A 17,314-nucleotide genomic window follows, 5' to 3' on the forward strand; every position below is an offset into this window, starting at 1 on the left:
TAGATAGGAACCTTAGGGGGCAGTGAGTTTATGTTTATGGGGGAGGAACAACTCAGAAAAGGAGGGGGAGAATGGTTGTACAACTTGAAGAATGTAATCAATGTCACTGAATATACATGTAGAAATTGCTGAATTGATATGTTTTTCTGTGTATATTCTCAGCAACAATAAAATAAGTTTTTTTTTTTTAATTAAAAATGAATATAATCTTGAGGCAGACCTACCATGTCAGAGAAGAGAATTATGTCAATTAAGCAGCTTTGGGATGTGAAAAACCCAGCAAAAAAAAAAAAAAAAAAAAACCAGTGCTGTCAAAGGAATGAGATATTCCCTCTCTCTCTCTTTATTTCTTGCTCCACTTCAGCAAAAATTATCAGCTCATCATTGCAAGTTTTCCATCATAGAATTGAATTTTTCCATGGTCAAGATAGAGTAAAAATGGCAGTAAACAAGCCACCTGGTGTTCTGCTCCTTGCTAGTGGGCACCAATTTTCTGCCTATTTTGGTCCCGCTTGCTTTGGCTTTCCTGGTTGACTTTTACCCAAACATTTGACTTCCTGCTTTATGCAGTTTCTACAACATCCCTTGGCAGATGTTTGCATCTCCCCCACTCCTTATTTGCACCCAGTGTCTGAGACCTTCTCTTTTCTCCCAGGCTCTGATGCTGCTACCACCCTAACCATGTCCTTCATCCCAACATTCAGCTGTGTCTTCTGCTTTCTTAGTACCCTCTATTCTAACAGTCATGACACAGAATGACAGGAACTTTCAGGATAGTTGGCACATTGGCCAACAAATCTCAGATTACAAAATAAACTCTAAAACTTAAGTCATTGCTTCCAACATCTGTTAACATTCCAGAGTTACATAGGAAAATAAGACTTTATTTCAAACATAAACTTTAAAGTTTGAGAATAGAAACAGCCAAGCTATTTCCCAGAATAGGAAGGACTCTTTTTTAAGGGTTGAAAAGTTTACAAGAATTTCAAAGCACAGTGATGATACAGTCCCAGTACCAATCCCCTCAGTCCAAAAGACAATATCACCCACCAAAGTAGTTTATCACTGGTATCCTCAGAACCAACTGAATTTCCCTGTTATTTTCTTCCTTGCTGTTTTCTATTGTACTTTTATTCTCTCAGGTTTTCTCTGCTATAGTTTCTAAAACGCTCATCATACATCTCTTCTCGACTTCCTCTCTTTTAACTGGTTATAATATGAAATTTACATCTAAATCATCTGTTAAATTTCTCAAATATAACTTCTGCTATATCCTGTCTTAGCTTTAAGATTGCAGATTAAAAGCAAGTCACCATATTTCCCTTTACAGCATTTAACAAAACGAGCAAAAAGGAAAAAAAAAAAGATAATAAAAGGTAGGGGGAAATTATAACAGCCACAAAACAAGAAAAGGGGGTTAGATTAGTGCAATAAGCTCCCAAAACTGGCAAATAAGGAAAGATACAGAAGATTCTGAAATGGAGCAGATAGGTAGCACAGCTTTACTTTTACCTCTGCCTAATCACCCTGAGTGGGAGAAAGATGTGGCAGTCTGCTTCCATAAATATTTACAGCCTTAGAAACTCCATGGGGCAATTCTACTCTGTCCTATAGGGTTACTATGAATCAGAATTGACTTGACGGCAATGGGTTGGATTTAAGCCCCTAAAAGTTGTACTGATGAATTGATAAAATCAAACTTGTAAAGAAGCCACCTGAGTCCCTTTTCAAACTGAGGAATTGGAGTCGAGGGGCTGTTGAGGAAAAGGAAGTGAAATAAGGACTGACTCCTTGGAAATGACAACTCCAAGGATATACTGCCCAAGGGTCCAGGCTATACTCACAGGAAAGGAGCCTACCCCTCAAGTAGACTTTGACGCAGAACCATCAATAAAATTCTAGAACAATAAGTAGGGCCCACATTATCTAACGAAGACTCCATAGACCCCATCTGGACTCTCTTCTTCTGCTGTCCTTCTCTTGGATTTTAGAAGAGTAGGTAGAACCCAAAAATACTCAGCCATCAAACTATAGCTTGGAAAGAAAAAAAAAAAAAGGTCATAGATAATGTGGAAAAAATCAAGAAGTAACTTCAGTGCCTCAGAGCAAATAAAATGTCTCATTGCAGCCACCCAAGCATGAATGAAAGAAAAAGAAATGGCATGGCATGCCAACTTCATAAATATGATAAGGAAGGAAGAAAGCAAAGGAAAAAGAAAGAACTAAATAATAAAAGAGCATCAAGAATTAAAAGGAAAATTGCTTCACACTATAGAATAACTTAATAAGTAATTGGTTTTATCCAAACAAAGACCCAATGGCCTGTTGATAACAATGACCTAACAAGATGGAAAAAGTGATTACAGACCTAAGGAGACAATTGAGGTGCCAAACAATATCATTAAAAATCAATAAATAATTTAGAAACAGTAAGTAACAGAGCAGTTATTGCTAGATATCAAATTGCAGACATAGAAGAAAGATTTGAGCTAATCAGTATAAAAACAAGTTAAAAAAGAGAGATCACAGCATTTAGAGATGAACTAAGATATATAGAAGACAAATAAATATGACCCGATGTAAGGATAATTGGTGTCCCTGAAGCAGGACCCAGCAACAACAAACAACAACAACAACAACAAAAAACAGAAAATGAAGACAAACACGTAATGTGAGGGAAATTTCCTGGAACTAACGAGGGGAAAATCTGGATCTGCAGCTTGAAAGGGTCTTCTCTTCTTAACTTTTTTTTTTTTTAATTGTACTTTAGATGAAGATTTACAGAACTAGCTCTTCATTAAACAGTTAGTACACATATTATTTTATGACATTGGTTAACAACACCATGACGTGTCAGCACTCTCCCTTCTCGACCTTGGGTTCCCTATTACCAGCTTTCTTGTCCCCTCCTGCCTTAGTCCTCGCCCCTGGCCTAGTGTGCCCCTTTAGTCTCGTTTTGTTTTATGGGCCTATCTAATCTTTGTTAAAGGGTGAACCTCAGGTGTGACTTAATCACTGAGCTAAAAGGGTATCTGGAAGCCATACTCTCAGGATTTCTCCAGTCTCTGTCAGACCAGTAAGTCTGATCTTTCTTTGTGAGTTAGATTTTTGTTCTACATTTTTCTCCAGCTCTGTCTGGGACCTTCTTTTGTGATCTCTGTCAGAGCAGTCAGTGGTAGTAGCCAGGTATCATCTAGTTGTACTGGACTCAGTCTGGTGGATGCTGTGGTAGTTGTGGTCCATTAGTCCTTTGGACTAATCTTTCCCTTGTGTCTTTAGTTTTCTTCATTCTCCTTTGCTCCTGAAGGGGTAAGACCAGTGGAGTATCTTAGATGGCCACTCACAGGGTTTTAAGACTTCAGATGCTACTCACCAAACTAGAATGTAGACCATATTCCCTATAAACTGTGTTATGCCAATTGAGTTAGATGTTCCCCAGACCATGGTTCCCACAGCCCTCAGCCCGGTAAATTGGTCCCTCAGGGAGTTTGGGTGAGTCTATGGAGCTTTCAGGATCTCGCCTGGTACACGCTGTGCTGGCTTTCCCAGTATTGTGTAATATCTTGCCCTTCACCAAAGTTACCACTTATCTATTGTCTATTTAGTGTTTTTCCATTCACACCCCTCCCCTCCCTCGTAACCATCAAAGATTGTTTCTTTTTGTGTAAACCTTTTCGTGACTTTTTATAGTAGTAGTCTCATACAATATTTGTCCTTTTGTGATTAACTTATTTCACTCAGCATAATGCCCTCCAGATTTATCCATGTTGTGAAATGCTTTGCAGATTCATCATTGTTCTTTATCGTTGCGTAGTACTCCTTTGTGTGTACGTACCATAGTTTATTTATCCATTCATCTGTTGATGGGCATCTAGGTTGCTTCCATCTTTTTGCTCTTGTGAACAATACTGCAATGAACATGGATGTGCATATCTCTATTTGTGTGACAGCTCTTATTTCCCTACGATATATTCCTAAGAGTGGGATTGCTGGGTCTCTATGGTATTTCTATAAGGGTCTTCTATTCTTGAGAGAAAGTTTAATGCAGAACACTTTACACTAAGCAGAGCTTAGTTACATTATTAAAATGCAAGTATAAAGAAATAACCCTTCAAGCAATCAACCAGAAAAGTAAATCAGGTACACTGGGGGAAAAAAAATCCGACGTCTTCATAACAACAGTAAATGCCAAAGACAATGTAGTAATGTTCAAAATGTTCTGAAGAAAAGAAAGTGTGATCCAAGAACATCATACTCAGCCAAGATGCCATTTGACTAAAAGGGCATAAGGTAGACTTTCTCAAGTGTGATGGAACTCAGAGAATATAACGTTCACAAACCCTTCTTGGGCGAAAAATTTTAAAAATATGAATCAAAATAAAGAGCAAAGGAAAAAACCTGGTTAAAAAAGACTCAGGTATTAAATCTATTTAAACAGTGAGCGAAATGTTGAGCTAACTGAATAAACTAAGAAAATTAAAGCTACAGGAAAAAATAAAAGTTATATTTCTAGGCAATATAAAAATACTAACAAAATTTGGAAGATGGCAGGAGGAAGTTTGAGAATGCTAAGACAGAAACACATGGCTTAAAAACCAATTATTCTAATTAGTGCTTTTTAAATTTTCTTTTTTTAATCTGAGAGGAAACTTTTAGGAAATAATATATCTTGTTTAAAAGCCCATTTATATGAAGTTTAACAATTCCTTCAGTTTCTTTTTCTTCTATTAAATTCAAGTAAAATACTTTTTCCATCAAAGTGTCTTCTATAAAACTTCATCTTAATAAAAGTATTTTTAGTAGATCTGTTGATATGTGTGCATACACAGATAGATTCTCAAATTATGTTCGCTTAATGTTAACAATCTTTTTTTTTTTGTAGAATATGTGGTGAATTTTTTCATCTTCATTTACATTTTTCTGTATTTTTTAATTCTTTATACTGAGCACATACAATTTTTACAAAAATAACAGTGTTATTTTTAAAAGCCTAAAAATATACTGAGATGACAAGTACTTAATGCCGGGAAGTGAAAATGTGGATGACTGTTATTCTTCTTCGTGTATTGCTCCATTTTTAAATAAAAAATAAAATTTTGTGGCACTTGATAGAAAAATAGTGGCCCATCCTTAGTTGAGATAGGAATTCACTTGGGAGAAAAAAGAAGCAACATTTGCATATTGCTAATTAATAATTGGCCAAGAACATGCTGCTTTGCTTACATGGAAGAAAAGGAAGGGAAGAAAAAAAATGGGTTCTGGAAAGCTGATGTCTGGTAGATCATTTTAATGATCAACCACATTGTGACTGGGCACATAAAACATAAAGAAATTCTTCCAGTGAATAGGTACTATGTAATAAGCATCTGGAAACCCTGGTGGCATAGTGGTTAAGCGCTACGGCTGCTAACCAAAGGGTCAGCAGTTCAAATCTGCCAGGCGCTCCTTGGAAACTCTATGGAGCAGTTCTACTCTATCCTATAGGGTCAATATGAGTCAGAATCAACTCGACAGCACTAGGTTTGGTTTTTTTTTGGTAATAAGCATCTACTAGATACTTTGACTCATTTTAAGTTAATGGGATTCTACACCATAAATCGAGTCCCTTGCCCTAAAAGAAAAATGTTTATAAAACCAAACAAAGCCATTGCTGTCAAATAGATATTGGACCACAGTGACCCTACAGGACAGAGTAAAACCACCCCATATGGTTTCCAAGGCTGTAGTCTTTATGGAACCAGACTGCCGCACCTTTTTCCTGCTGAATGGCTGGTGTGTTAGAACCACCAACCTTTCAGTTAGCAGCCAATCATAGGCACCAAAAATTTACCATGTTCTAAGGAAGAACACCAAAGACAGAAAATAATTATGAGCCTAAGAGACAGAAACGACCACATAAACCAGAGACTACATCAGCCTGAGACCAGAAGAGCTAGATGGTACCCGGCCACAACTGATGACTGCCCTGACAGGGAACTCAACAGAGAAACCCAGAGAGAGCAGGACAGCAGTGGGATGCAGACCCCAAATTCTCGTTAAAAGACCAGACTTAATGGTCAGACTGGGACTGGAGGGACCCCGGAAGCCATGGACCCCAGACCTTCTGTTAGCCCAGGGCAGCAACCATTCCCAAAGTCAACTCTTCAGACAGGGATTGGACTGGAATAGGGGATGGAAAATGATACTGGTGAAGAATGAGCTTCTTGGATCAAGTGGTCACATGAGACTATGTTGGAATCTCCCATCTGAAGAGGAGATGAGATGGCAGAGGGGGCCAGAAGCTACCCGAATGGACATGAGGAGAGAGAGTGGAGGGAAGTACTGTGCTATCTCATCAGAGGGAGAGCAGTTAGGAGTGTATAGCAAGGCGTATGTAAATTTTTGTATGAGAGACAGACCTGATTTGTAAACTTTCACTTAAAGCACAATAAAAATTAATTAAAAATTTACCATGTTCTGTGTAAAGAGAAATACCAATAATAGATGAAATTGAAGTCCATGTTTCTAGTCAATATAATGTAAAGTTCTCTTTAAAAGCATTGCCAAAGAGAGAGAGAGAGAGAAAACAATAGAAATATCCAAGACGGGTTAAGATAGTCCTAAAAATGTGGTAAAAACCTTAAAATTAAATAGCTAAGAAAAAAATTATTGGGACTGCAGGGCCAAGATGACGAAGAAGTCAGATGCTTCCTGTGGTCCCTCTTACAACAAAGACCTGAAAAAACAAGTGAATCAATTATAAACGACAGGCTAGGAGCTCTGAACATCAAATGAAAAGTTGAGGAATCGGACTGAGCGGCAGGAGGCAGGAGAAATGGCTCAGAAGCAGTGAGCAGTTGCCAGATCTGATCCAGCAGGAACTGGCACCTTGCAGGCCAATTCCACTGGCATCAGCACAGTGAGGCAAGCAGTGGTGTTCGGGACGTATTTTCCACATTGGGAGAGAATGAGTGACAGAGAGGCTGCTCAACCCCCCAGAACAAGCGAGAAGCAGGCCTCAATTGGCAAAAGATAAGTACTTGTGTTTAACCTTCCTCGTGGATCTAAAAATACCCCTTCAGGACAAACCTCTCTCCCACTTATCTGCTCCCTTCCTGCTGGCTGCATCCCCTGGGCCAGAAGAAGGATGCTGCACTCATCTTGAGCCATTCTCCTGGCCTTGAAGAGGGAACAGGGAAAAAATAATCTGCCAGCTCCCCCAAGTCAGGAACTCAGGGCAGAAACAGCTCCTTTGCCTAGGCACAGGCATAAGAGGTCCATGGATTTTGAATGCCTTTCACCCCTGCAAAGACCTGTGTGGGCCCATTTTAACAGCATAGGCCCTGATTAGCACAGTACAACAGGGTATTCCTGAAGTCTAACTTCAACTGTTTTAGCTACATGGTGGAGAGGCAGGTCTGTGATATTTGACACTGCTCTGCCTATTAAGCAAGGTCTTCACCTACCCACATCTGGGGCCTGAGGACTGGGGGGCTCCATCCATGACACCTAGCCACCCACGACAGGGGTCCAGGAGTAGGTGGTGCCTCCCAGTCCTTACAGCCAACAGCATTGGGTTCCTATAGCCTGGCTGCAAAACCCACCCACCTACACGCTCTAGGGACAGGCTTTCCTCACAGACACTCAGGGGAGGTTGTCAGTCCCCTGCCTTGCTCAACATGTGACCTCCTACTGCAGCCAGATGTCTGTGCCTACACCAATCACCCCTGCTCATCTAGGGCTGTAGGTGAGAGCCTGCACCACATGCTTGGTGACTGACTACCTGGACACCTGAGCAAATCCATACAAGAAAAGTGAATGGACTCCTGGGCTCACATACCTAGTAACAGCTCTAACCACCTGGTGACAGGATGTTAGAAGCTTCAAAGGTGCCAATAATCAAACTAGGTCACTTGAGCAGCCTATTTGGGCACATCAAAGCAAAACAAAACAAGAAGCTAGGACACAGTAAGCAAACATAAAATAAATAAGTACAATAACTTACTGATGGCTCGGAGACAACAGTCAATATCAACTCATGTAGAGAGGCAGATCATGATGGCTTCAGGAAGCTCTCAAAACAAAGAACCAAGAAATCTTCTGTATGAAGATAAATTCCTAGATTACCAGAGGTAGAATACAAAAGATTAATACACAGAACTCTTCAAGAGATCAGGCAAAATGCAGAACAAGCCAAGCAGCACGCAGATAAAGCATTAGAGGAACTTAAGCAGATTAGACAAAAGCATAATGACAAATTTAATAGGCTGCAAGAATCCATAGAGAGACAACAAACAGAAATTCAGAAGATTAACAACAGAATTTCAGAATTAGATAATTCAATAGAAAGTCATAAGGGCAGAATTGAAGCAATGGAAGTTGGAATTAGTGAGATTGAAGATAAAGCACTTGGCACCAACACGTTTGAGGAAAAATCAGAAAATAATTTAAAAAAATGAAGACACCCTAAGAATTATGTGGGACTCTATCAAGAGGAATAACCTACGAGTGATTGGAGTACCAGAATGCGGGATGGGGGGCGGGGACAACAGAAAATACAGAGAGAATTATTGAAGAATTGTTAGCAGAAAATTTCCCTGATGTCGTAAAAGTTGAGAAGATACCTATCCAAGATGGTCACTGAACCCCACACAAGGTATACCCCAAAAGATCACCAAGGCATATTATAATCAAACTTGCCAAAACCAAAGATAAAGACAGAATTTTAAGAGTCAATAGGGATAAACGAAAAGTCACCTACAAAGGACAGTTAGTAAGACTAAGTCCAGACTACTCAGCAGAAACCATGCAGGTAAGAAGGCAATGGGATGACATATATAAAGCCATGAAGAAAAAAACTGCCAGCCAAGAATTACATATCCAGCAAAACTTTCTCTCAAATATGATGGCAAAATTAGGACATTTCCAGACTAACAGAAGTTTAGGGAATTTGCAAAAACCAAACCAAAATTACAAGAAATACTAAAGTGAGTCCTCCAGTTAGAAAGTCAGTAACATCAGATAACAAGCCAAAACTAGAACACAGGACAGAATAACCAGATATCAACCCAGATAGGGAAGTCACAAAAATAAATCAAAGTTAAAATGCTCAAAACAGGGAAACGGGGATGTCATTATATAAAAGACAAGAACATTAAAACAAAGAAGAGAGACTAAAAAATGTAGTCATAGATCTTTCACATGGACAGGAAGTCAATATGGTATAAAGAAATAAAAGATTGATTTAAAGTTGGAAAAATAGGGGTAAGTATTAAGGCAACCACAAAGGAGACTAACAATCCTACACATCAATATAAAATAAAAGAAAAATATAAAGACTCAGCAAAAACAAAATCAACAACAATGAAAAAGAGGAAAAGAAAATATGTAAAGAAAAATGACTAAGCACAGAAAATTAAGTGGAACAAAGAAACTGTCAACAACACACACACAAAAAAGACATAAAAATGACAGCACTAAACTCATAATAATTACGCTGAATGTAAATGGACTAAATGTACCAATAAAGACAGAGAGTGGCAGAATGGATAAAAAAAAAACACAAACCGTTATATGCTGCCTACAAGAGACACACACACCTTAAAGACACAAACAAACTAAAACTCAAAGGATGGAAATAAATATATCAAGCAAACAACAACCAAAAAAGAGCAGGAGCAGCAATATTAATTTCTGACAAAACAGTCTTTAAAGGAAAATCCACCACAAAGGATAAGGAAGGACGCTATAAAATGATTAAAGGGTCAATACACTGGAGGACATAACCATAATAAATATTTACGCACCCAACGACAGGGCTTCAAAATATACAAAACAAACTGTAAATGAGTTGAAAAGAGAGATAGACAGTTCCACAATAATAGCAGACTTCAACACATCACTTTTGGTGAAAGGACAGAACATCCAGAAAGATGCTCAATAAAGACACAGAAGGTCTAGATGCCCCAATCAACCAACCTAATCTCATAGACATATACAGAACGCTACACCCAACAGCCCCCAAGTGTACCTTCTTTTCCAATGCACATGGAACATTCTCCAGAATAGACCACATATTAGGTCATAAAGCTAGCCTTAGCAGAATCCAAAGCATCGAAATATTACAAAGTATCTTTTCTGACCATAAAGCCATAAAAGTAGAAATCAATAACAGGAAAAGCAAGGAAAAAAATCAAACACATGGAAACTGAACACCTTGCTAAAAAAGATTACTGGTAGCAGGCATTGGGTTATGTAAGTATATGCAGTTTCCCAAAGCCTATTCCAAGTAGCATATCTTCAGTTTATGGGTTAAAATTGTGAATTGATACAATTTATGAACTTGGTCATGGAAGCTCACCTACGTATTTATACCATCCCCTCTAACCATTAACATTTGGCTTTCCATTATCCTGAAATATTGTTAGTTGGTTTTTTTTTTAATTCAAACAAATTTAGAAGACAGAGGGGGAGGAGTTGGCGGGTTTAGTGGCTAGACCACCTTACAACACTGTCAAAATAATTGTTTCACAAAGCATGATATAGTGCCAAATGGAGCAACCAAGATGTCAAAAGTATTTCACAATGTTGAAGCTACTCTTCCTGAATCTTTGGATCCAACAACTTGTTTACTACATCCTTAGAGGAGCTCAAGAATGCAGCTTTGGAATCCAGACAGTCATTAGATTCTTCTCTAGAAGGTGGTACGCCATGTTCCTTTGCATAACAGGCTTTTCATGACTTCTGTTTCTCTTTTGACCACTTTTTTTTTATACCACATAGACGGGGGAGACAGAACAGGAGAGACTCAGATGCCAAACAGTTACAGGGATTCTTCAGGAAGTGATTTAACTACCACAAAAATGTCCCTGGGCCTCCCCCTGACAGAGCCATGCTGACTACTGTTCTTTAATCTCCCTGGGCTCTCAGCTTCCTAAACAGGATTTCTAGCTCCCCTGTCTTCTCATTAAACGACCAGTATACTTCTTAACTACTTGTTTTCTCTCTCTTCCTTCTTTCTTTCCTTCCTTTCTCCTTTCTTTCCTCCTTTCCTTTTTCTTCCTCCGTCTTTTCCTCCCTCCCTCCCTCTCTCACTTCCCTCCTTTCTTCCACCCTCTCTCTTTTCTCATCTTCCTCCTCCACCTTCTCCTCCTTCTCTCTCTCTCTTTTTTTTTAACATCAAACTATGTAACTGAACCTATTTTAATTTTAATAGCCCTGGTCTCTCTTTTCTTCCATTAATTTCTTTTAAAAAGTAAAAAAGAAGCCCCATGCAGAGGAAAATTTATGCACATCTGAACAAACTCAGATATTAATCTGAGAAAACCAGAAGGAGCCTTTCCTTTAACAAATAACCCAAAGAATGAGATAGTTTTCAGAGGAACCCAGTATCTTTGTTCCTTATTTCATCACATATGCCCAAATACGAAATATCTTTCGAGAAACATCCTGCTGTGTTCTGCACAGATATCCATAAGGTTATTTTGGGATACATAGGAAATAACTCTTTCTCTCTAGATCCATGAGAAAATATCAAATGTCTCTAATAATGCTAAGAGATCAAGCAGAACTCAGGCCCAAAGCAGGGACTGGGCAATAAGGGGGCAGAAGAAGGTTTGAGTTTAGAGTAGGGATCTGCAAACTTTTTCTGTAAAGGTCCACAGTAAATATTTTAGGCTTTGTGGGCTGTACAGCCTATGTCACAACTATACAACTCTGCCATTGTAACACAAAAACAGCCATAGAACGCAAGCAAATGAGTGTGGCTTTGACCCAATAAAAGTATTTGTGGATATTGAAATCTGAAGTTCATAGAATTTTTCATTTTCTTTAGCCATTGAAAAATTTAAAAACCATTCTTAACACTTGGGTGGTACAAAAACAGAAAGTGGGGTGATTTAGCCTGCAGGCAGTGGTTTGCCAACTCCTGGTTTTGAGGAAACTGCATACCAGAAAGAAGGCAAGTCTTCCCATTAAATCTAAGACAGGTATAGTGATTTATGCTAGCCAAGTGTTTTCTCATACCCTGCCTCAAGCAATCCTTGTCACAATCTATGAGATACATATTATTATTTTCACTTTATGGGTGGGGAAGCTGAGGTTCAGAAAATAGAATAATCATTCATTCATTTAACAAATATTTGAGTCCATTACTAGGTGTTGGGCTTGCAATAGGCCCTAGGGATATGGCAATGACTAAGGTATAAGCTTTAATTATTTACAGCTTAGTGGAACAGACTGTACAGGTAATTACAACAGTGTATAGGCTGTAGAAGGTACTCTGGTGGTGCAGTGGTTAAGCACTCAGCGGCTAACTGGAAAGTCTCAGCAGTTTCCATCAGAACCCATCACCTGCTCTGGGGGAGAAATGTGTGGCAGTCTGCTTCCGTAAAGATTGAAGCCTTGGAAACTATGGGACTACTCTGTCTTATGGGGTTGCTATGAGTTGGAATCTACTCAACAGCAACAGGTTTTATTTTGTTTTTAATAGGCTGAAAAGACACGTAGGGGAAGCATTTGAACTCAGTTTGGGGGCTCAAGGAAAACTTTCTAGAGGAAATGACATCCAGCTCAGAGATGAGGACATAAAAAGCTGAAAAGAGGAGGAGGAAAAACTGCTCTGGTTATAAAGAACAGTATGGGCAAAGATGTAGAGGTGAGAGAGATAGCGTAACACAGAAACTTTAAGTTATTGTATAAGTTTGAATCATAGCACATAAGGTTTGTATAGCGGGGACAGGACAAGAGCAGAGGAAATGCCCCTCAGAGGTGAGCAGGGCCCATTTTATGCCATGGTAAAGGGGAGGGGAGCTTTATCCTGGGAGCAATGTGGAGCCACTGAACAGGTGGGAACAAAGGAGTAACATGGATCAGATTCACATTTCAGAAAGATTACTTTGCCTATAGAGTAGAAGAAAATGGATTGGAAGAAAATAAGTCCAACCCTCTTATTCCACAATCAAAGAAAACTGACCTGCTCATAAATACTCTATGGCTTGCCCAGGTTTGCTGAGGTGGTGAGTCAAAAAAACCAGGTCAGGTAAGTCCATGGCCAGTGCTGTCTGTCCACTCGATCACATGCCTTTCCCACTTACTCAGGCATGGACAACAGATATCAAAGTTATAGAGATGACCATCTGCTCATTTTGGTGGAGAATGGTATTTAGAAACCAAAGTCTCAGCACTGGTTGTATTCATTGCTAGAGGGGTGTCATTCCCTGAAGGACTTTTCAGTTGACAGAGCTAGGAAACAACCACAATACTTCATTCCTTTTGCATTGAGCTCATCATGCTATGTGAAGAATGACCTACTGACTTCAGTTAGGGCCTGAAAATGCCAAATTCCCTGCCAAAGAAGATAAAGAAAAGGAAACGGAATGTTTAAGGGAGAGAGTAAAGTCATGATAAAAGTGAGTGAAATGTCCGTTAAATTTTAAATGGGGTAGAATTTTAGCTGACCTAGTGATTTCCACCAAGGATGAAACATTCCATTTTCCTGTGAAGAGAGGCAAGAGTTAGCGTAGGGCTCTGAGTAGACGGTCATAATAATAGGTAGAGGCTGCAATTCTGGCCTTTTTAGAGCTCAGCTATCATGGAAGTCATAGTTTTTTTTTTTTTTTTAATTCTTAGAAATAATTTAATCTAACGTCTATTGTTTACAGACTAGGACCTTGAGGCTATAAAACTGCATATACATGGGTGGTAGAGCCCTGGCTTTGATGTCAGACAGACCTAGATTTGTGTCCCCTCCCTGCCAATCACTCACTATAAGTTTTTGAGCAAATGGCTTAACCTCTGTAATCCTAGCAACCTCACCTAAACCTCTTGGATTTGTTGCATTCAAACAAAATAATGCAAGTTAGGTGACTTAGCTGAGTACCTGGCACATAAAAAGTACTCTGTAAATTATCCTTATAATTATTACTACTAATTACAATAACAAACTTCTAATTATAATGATAAGCATCCATAGAGCACTATATTACTATCGGAGTCCTTGGGTGGTGCAAATGATTAACACACTCAGCAACCACCCAAAAGGTTGGAGGTTTGAGTCCACCCAGAGGCACCTTGGTAATCTACTTCTGAAAAACTAGCCATTGAAAACTCAGTGGAGCACAGTTTTACTCTGACTCACTTGGGGTCTCCACAAGTGAGAATTGATTTGACGGAAACTGGTTTATATTACTATTCTTATTGCTATTGCTGTTGTTGTTATTTATTCAAGGTTACAAAAACTAACCAGTAACTGGACTAGAACCAGAATCTATGTTCCAGACCTAAACTCTCACTCAAAACCTTTTCAGCAGTGATTTTCAAACTATGTCTCCAAGAGCAGTGAAGTTTTCAGGAGGTGCCTAAAAGGAAAAGCTGGAGAGGAGTACCGGTCCATCTATTCTCACTTTTACACAGTTTATGTTTCTTTTGAAGGAAGAGCTCCGCTCCTGGAAAGGTTTGACAAGCATGGTAAACCACTGCATTCCACCACTAGGTGTGAAAACAGTAGCAAACAAAGGATGGGCCCATATGCCTCGATCTTAAAGAAATGAAAACAGCTTATGCGAAATCCAACAGTGGATTTGAACTAAGTTCAGCAAATTGTCTCCCCCTTCATTTCTACTGATATGATCTTCCAGGGAGCTCAGTTTAGAACGGCAGCAGGAAATCTAACACATACAAGATTGGTCCTCAGTAAACCTGTATCTTCCAACCTCACCAATGCCCACTTTCACCATCCCTTCTCCGCTTAAGCTTGACCAGCTTTCCTACCTAAAGAAAACTGACTCGATTGCATTATATACATTCCTTGAGTGCCTACCATGTGCTAGAAACCCAGAGATCAACTGTGGAGTCTCCTCCCACTTTGGAATTTGCATCTTGAGAAGCTGAAACTCTGGGAGAGGTCAGTTGTTAACGCAAAGTGGGAATTTCATGTCCCCCTTTGTGCCTCTGATTTATCAGGCTCCAATTTATCTCTTACACGAAAATAATTTTATTCTCTGGTTCCAGAGATGCAGAACATGAGGAGGGGGTGTGACTGTGTTGGTCAAAGAAAATAAGCAGGTAATTTGCATGTTCAGCTAATTGAACCTTAGTGGTCAATTAAATTTACTTACAGAGCGGTGTGCAGAAATTACCTTTTGGCTTGTAGTTCAGTTCTGCTTCTGTACCTCTCGCCCCTGTAACATTCTGGTTCAGCTGCTTCCGTGTAACCAATTCTCACACTTGAAGCAGCAAAACAAGAAGAGACTTTCTTCCATTCTAAAAAGTAATCTTTCACTTTAGGAAAAGATTTATGCTTCTGAGTCATAGAAAAGGCAACACCCTTCAGCACTTACAAAGCAACACCATGAAAAGAAAAAAAAGAATGAACACATCACTAAATCAATTTCCCCTTCCGCACAGATCTGAGAGATGAGATAGTTCTCATCTCTGCCAAGGGACTTCCGGCCCTGACAAGTTGAATCAGCATGCTGCAAATTATTCTAGATGGTTTTTGGACCACGTGTGGCAGCTGCAAGAAACTGAACTGGGTCATGATAACTTTTGCAAGGTACATAGGATTTCAGGACATACAGAAAAGCTCTTGGCACTATAACTTGGTTTTGTGGTTCTGATCGTCTGTGGTCTGTGCGGGGGCGAGGGGGGGTCACGCACAGAGCAAGGTGGCCTGGTATCCAAGATGGAATTCGCCCTTTCTTGCCTTTTTGGAGTTCTGTCACTATGTGGTCACGGGTGTGGTAGTCATGGGAAGACTCAGAGAGAGTCCGTAGTGAGAAGTGTAGTTACCCGCCAGCCTACAGCTCTCGCAGTTTTGAGATCCATGGCAGCATTCGCACCGAGGTTGCACTCTCAGAGGGGCCCCAGCCAATGACTGCCTACTAGAGCTGGGTGAGCGGGTCCGAGAGCTCCCATTTCTGCCCAGAGTAGGAATTTCTCTAATGGGAAGTCTTTGCTTTGGCTTCCCATCAGCTTACCCAAGACCTTCTCAGAACTGCACTTCAGTCTGAGGCTCTACCAGTCCTTCCTTCCCGCTCTCTCCTCACCGTGACGGCCTTGCGCAGTGGTCTGAGGCTCTCCATCTACTGCTGCGGTCCCTCCCCTTTATCCTTCCCAAGCAGCGTCCCCTACTAAATGTCTTGCACTTCTAATTCTGTCTTGGTGTCTGTTTCCGGGGAGACCCAGATGGAGGCACTACTTACCTATCTCTAACCTCTCTCCGACTTGCTGCCTTGCCTTGTCGACCAGTCCAGGCTTTCTCTCTTAAGCTGCAGCTGTGGCCTTCAGCAGTGTTTACCCTTGGCAGCCATGTGGTCTTTTACTATTTACTTTCCCAACAGAAACACCGAGCCTAAACAGACTAGAAACAGAAAATGTATCTTTAATGAATCAAGAGTAAATATGAAAAGCTAAGGAGGTGCTGAGATACTCTGGCAAAGCTTGCCTTAACTGAAGATTTGAGGGGTGTGTGTGTGTGTGTGTGTGTGATCTTACTTGGAGGAGGAGGTGAGAATACCTCAAATGTAGAAATAACTTTCTTATCATATTTCTCCTCAGTATTTTAATGAGAGAAAACAGAATTAATACAGATGTATCATTTTATTTTTTCAAATCCCTGGCCTATCCCTAAATTCCCAGATCACTTAAGTAATAGAATTAACTCTCTTCTGTTTTGTTTCCTTCTCTCCCTCCACAACTCTGAAAAATAGTAAAAAAAAAAAAAAAAAAAAAACAGGGGGAATAAATCAGGAGTTGACTAAGCCTCAAAATCTTTCAATCAATGTTTAATCAAGCAATTGATACAATCTAGAATGATCATTGTCCTGTTTTAATTTTTCCAAGTAAAGTACATTCCACTTACAGCTTGCTCACTTCACTTTAATTGTTAAAATAAAAAAAAAAAACAAAACCCAGTTGCGGTTGAGTCGATTTCAACTCATGGAAACCCCATGTGTGTTGGAGTAGAACTGTGCTCCATAGTGTTTTCAATGGCTGATTTTTCAGAAGTAGTTCGCCAGGCCTTTCCTGCAAGGTATCTCTGGGTGGACTTGAACCTCCAACTTTTTGGTTAGCAGCCAAACTTCTTAACTGTTTGCATTATCACATCTAGGAAATCAAGAAAGATAATGAGGAAAAAGTGAAGCGCTGAGTTGCCCACATGGAAGCAAAAAGAAAAGATTAAGGGTCTCTGAAAATCCCTTCCAAACAATAGATTCTAAATTCAGGAAATTAATTAAAACAAATAAAAACACACACCTAGATCTTATCTATTTACAACAGCTAAATGAACGGGTTCTGTTCACTTTGACTTGAAATGTAAAAGATGAGTTATCCT

At 39.6% G+C, this 17,314-nt stretch overlaps 1 long non-coding RNA gene across 1 annotated transcript; it reads right to left on the reverse strand.

Moving 5' to 3' along the window:
- Positions 1 to 322: 322 nt before the first annotated feature.
- Positions 323 to 16,651, reverse strand: LOC135228704 (uncharacterized). Its single transcript, XR_010319483.1, has 4 exons — positions 16,182 to 16,651; positions 13,438 to 13,474; positions 7,985 to 8,097; positions 323 to 6,715 (listed from the first exon to the last, which is right to left on the reverse strand). It is a non-coding gene; the product is annotated as an uncharacterized LOC135228704 (long non-coding RNA).
- Between the last annotated feature and the right edge of the window lie 663 nt (positions 16,652 to 17,314).

Source organism: Loxodonta africana, chromosome 26 (genome assembly GCF_030014295.1).
Source record: "Loxodonta africana isolate mLoxAfr1 chromosome 26, mLoxAfr1.hap2, whole genome shotgun sequence".
NCBI classification, from domain to species: domain Eukaryota; kingdom Metazoa; phylum Chordata; class Mammalia; order Proboscidea; family Elephantidae; genus Loxodonta; species Loxodonta africana.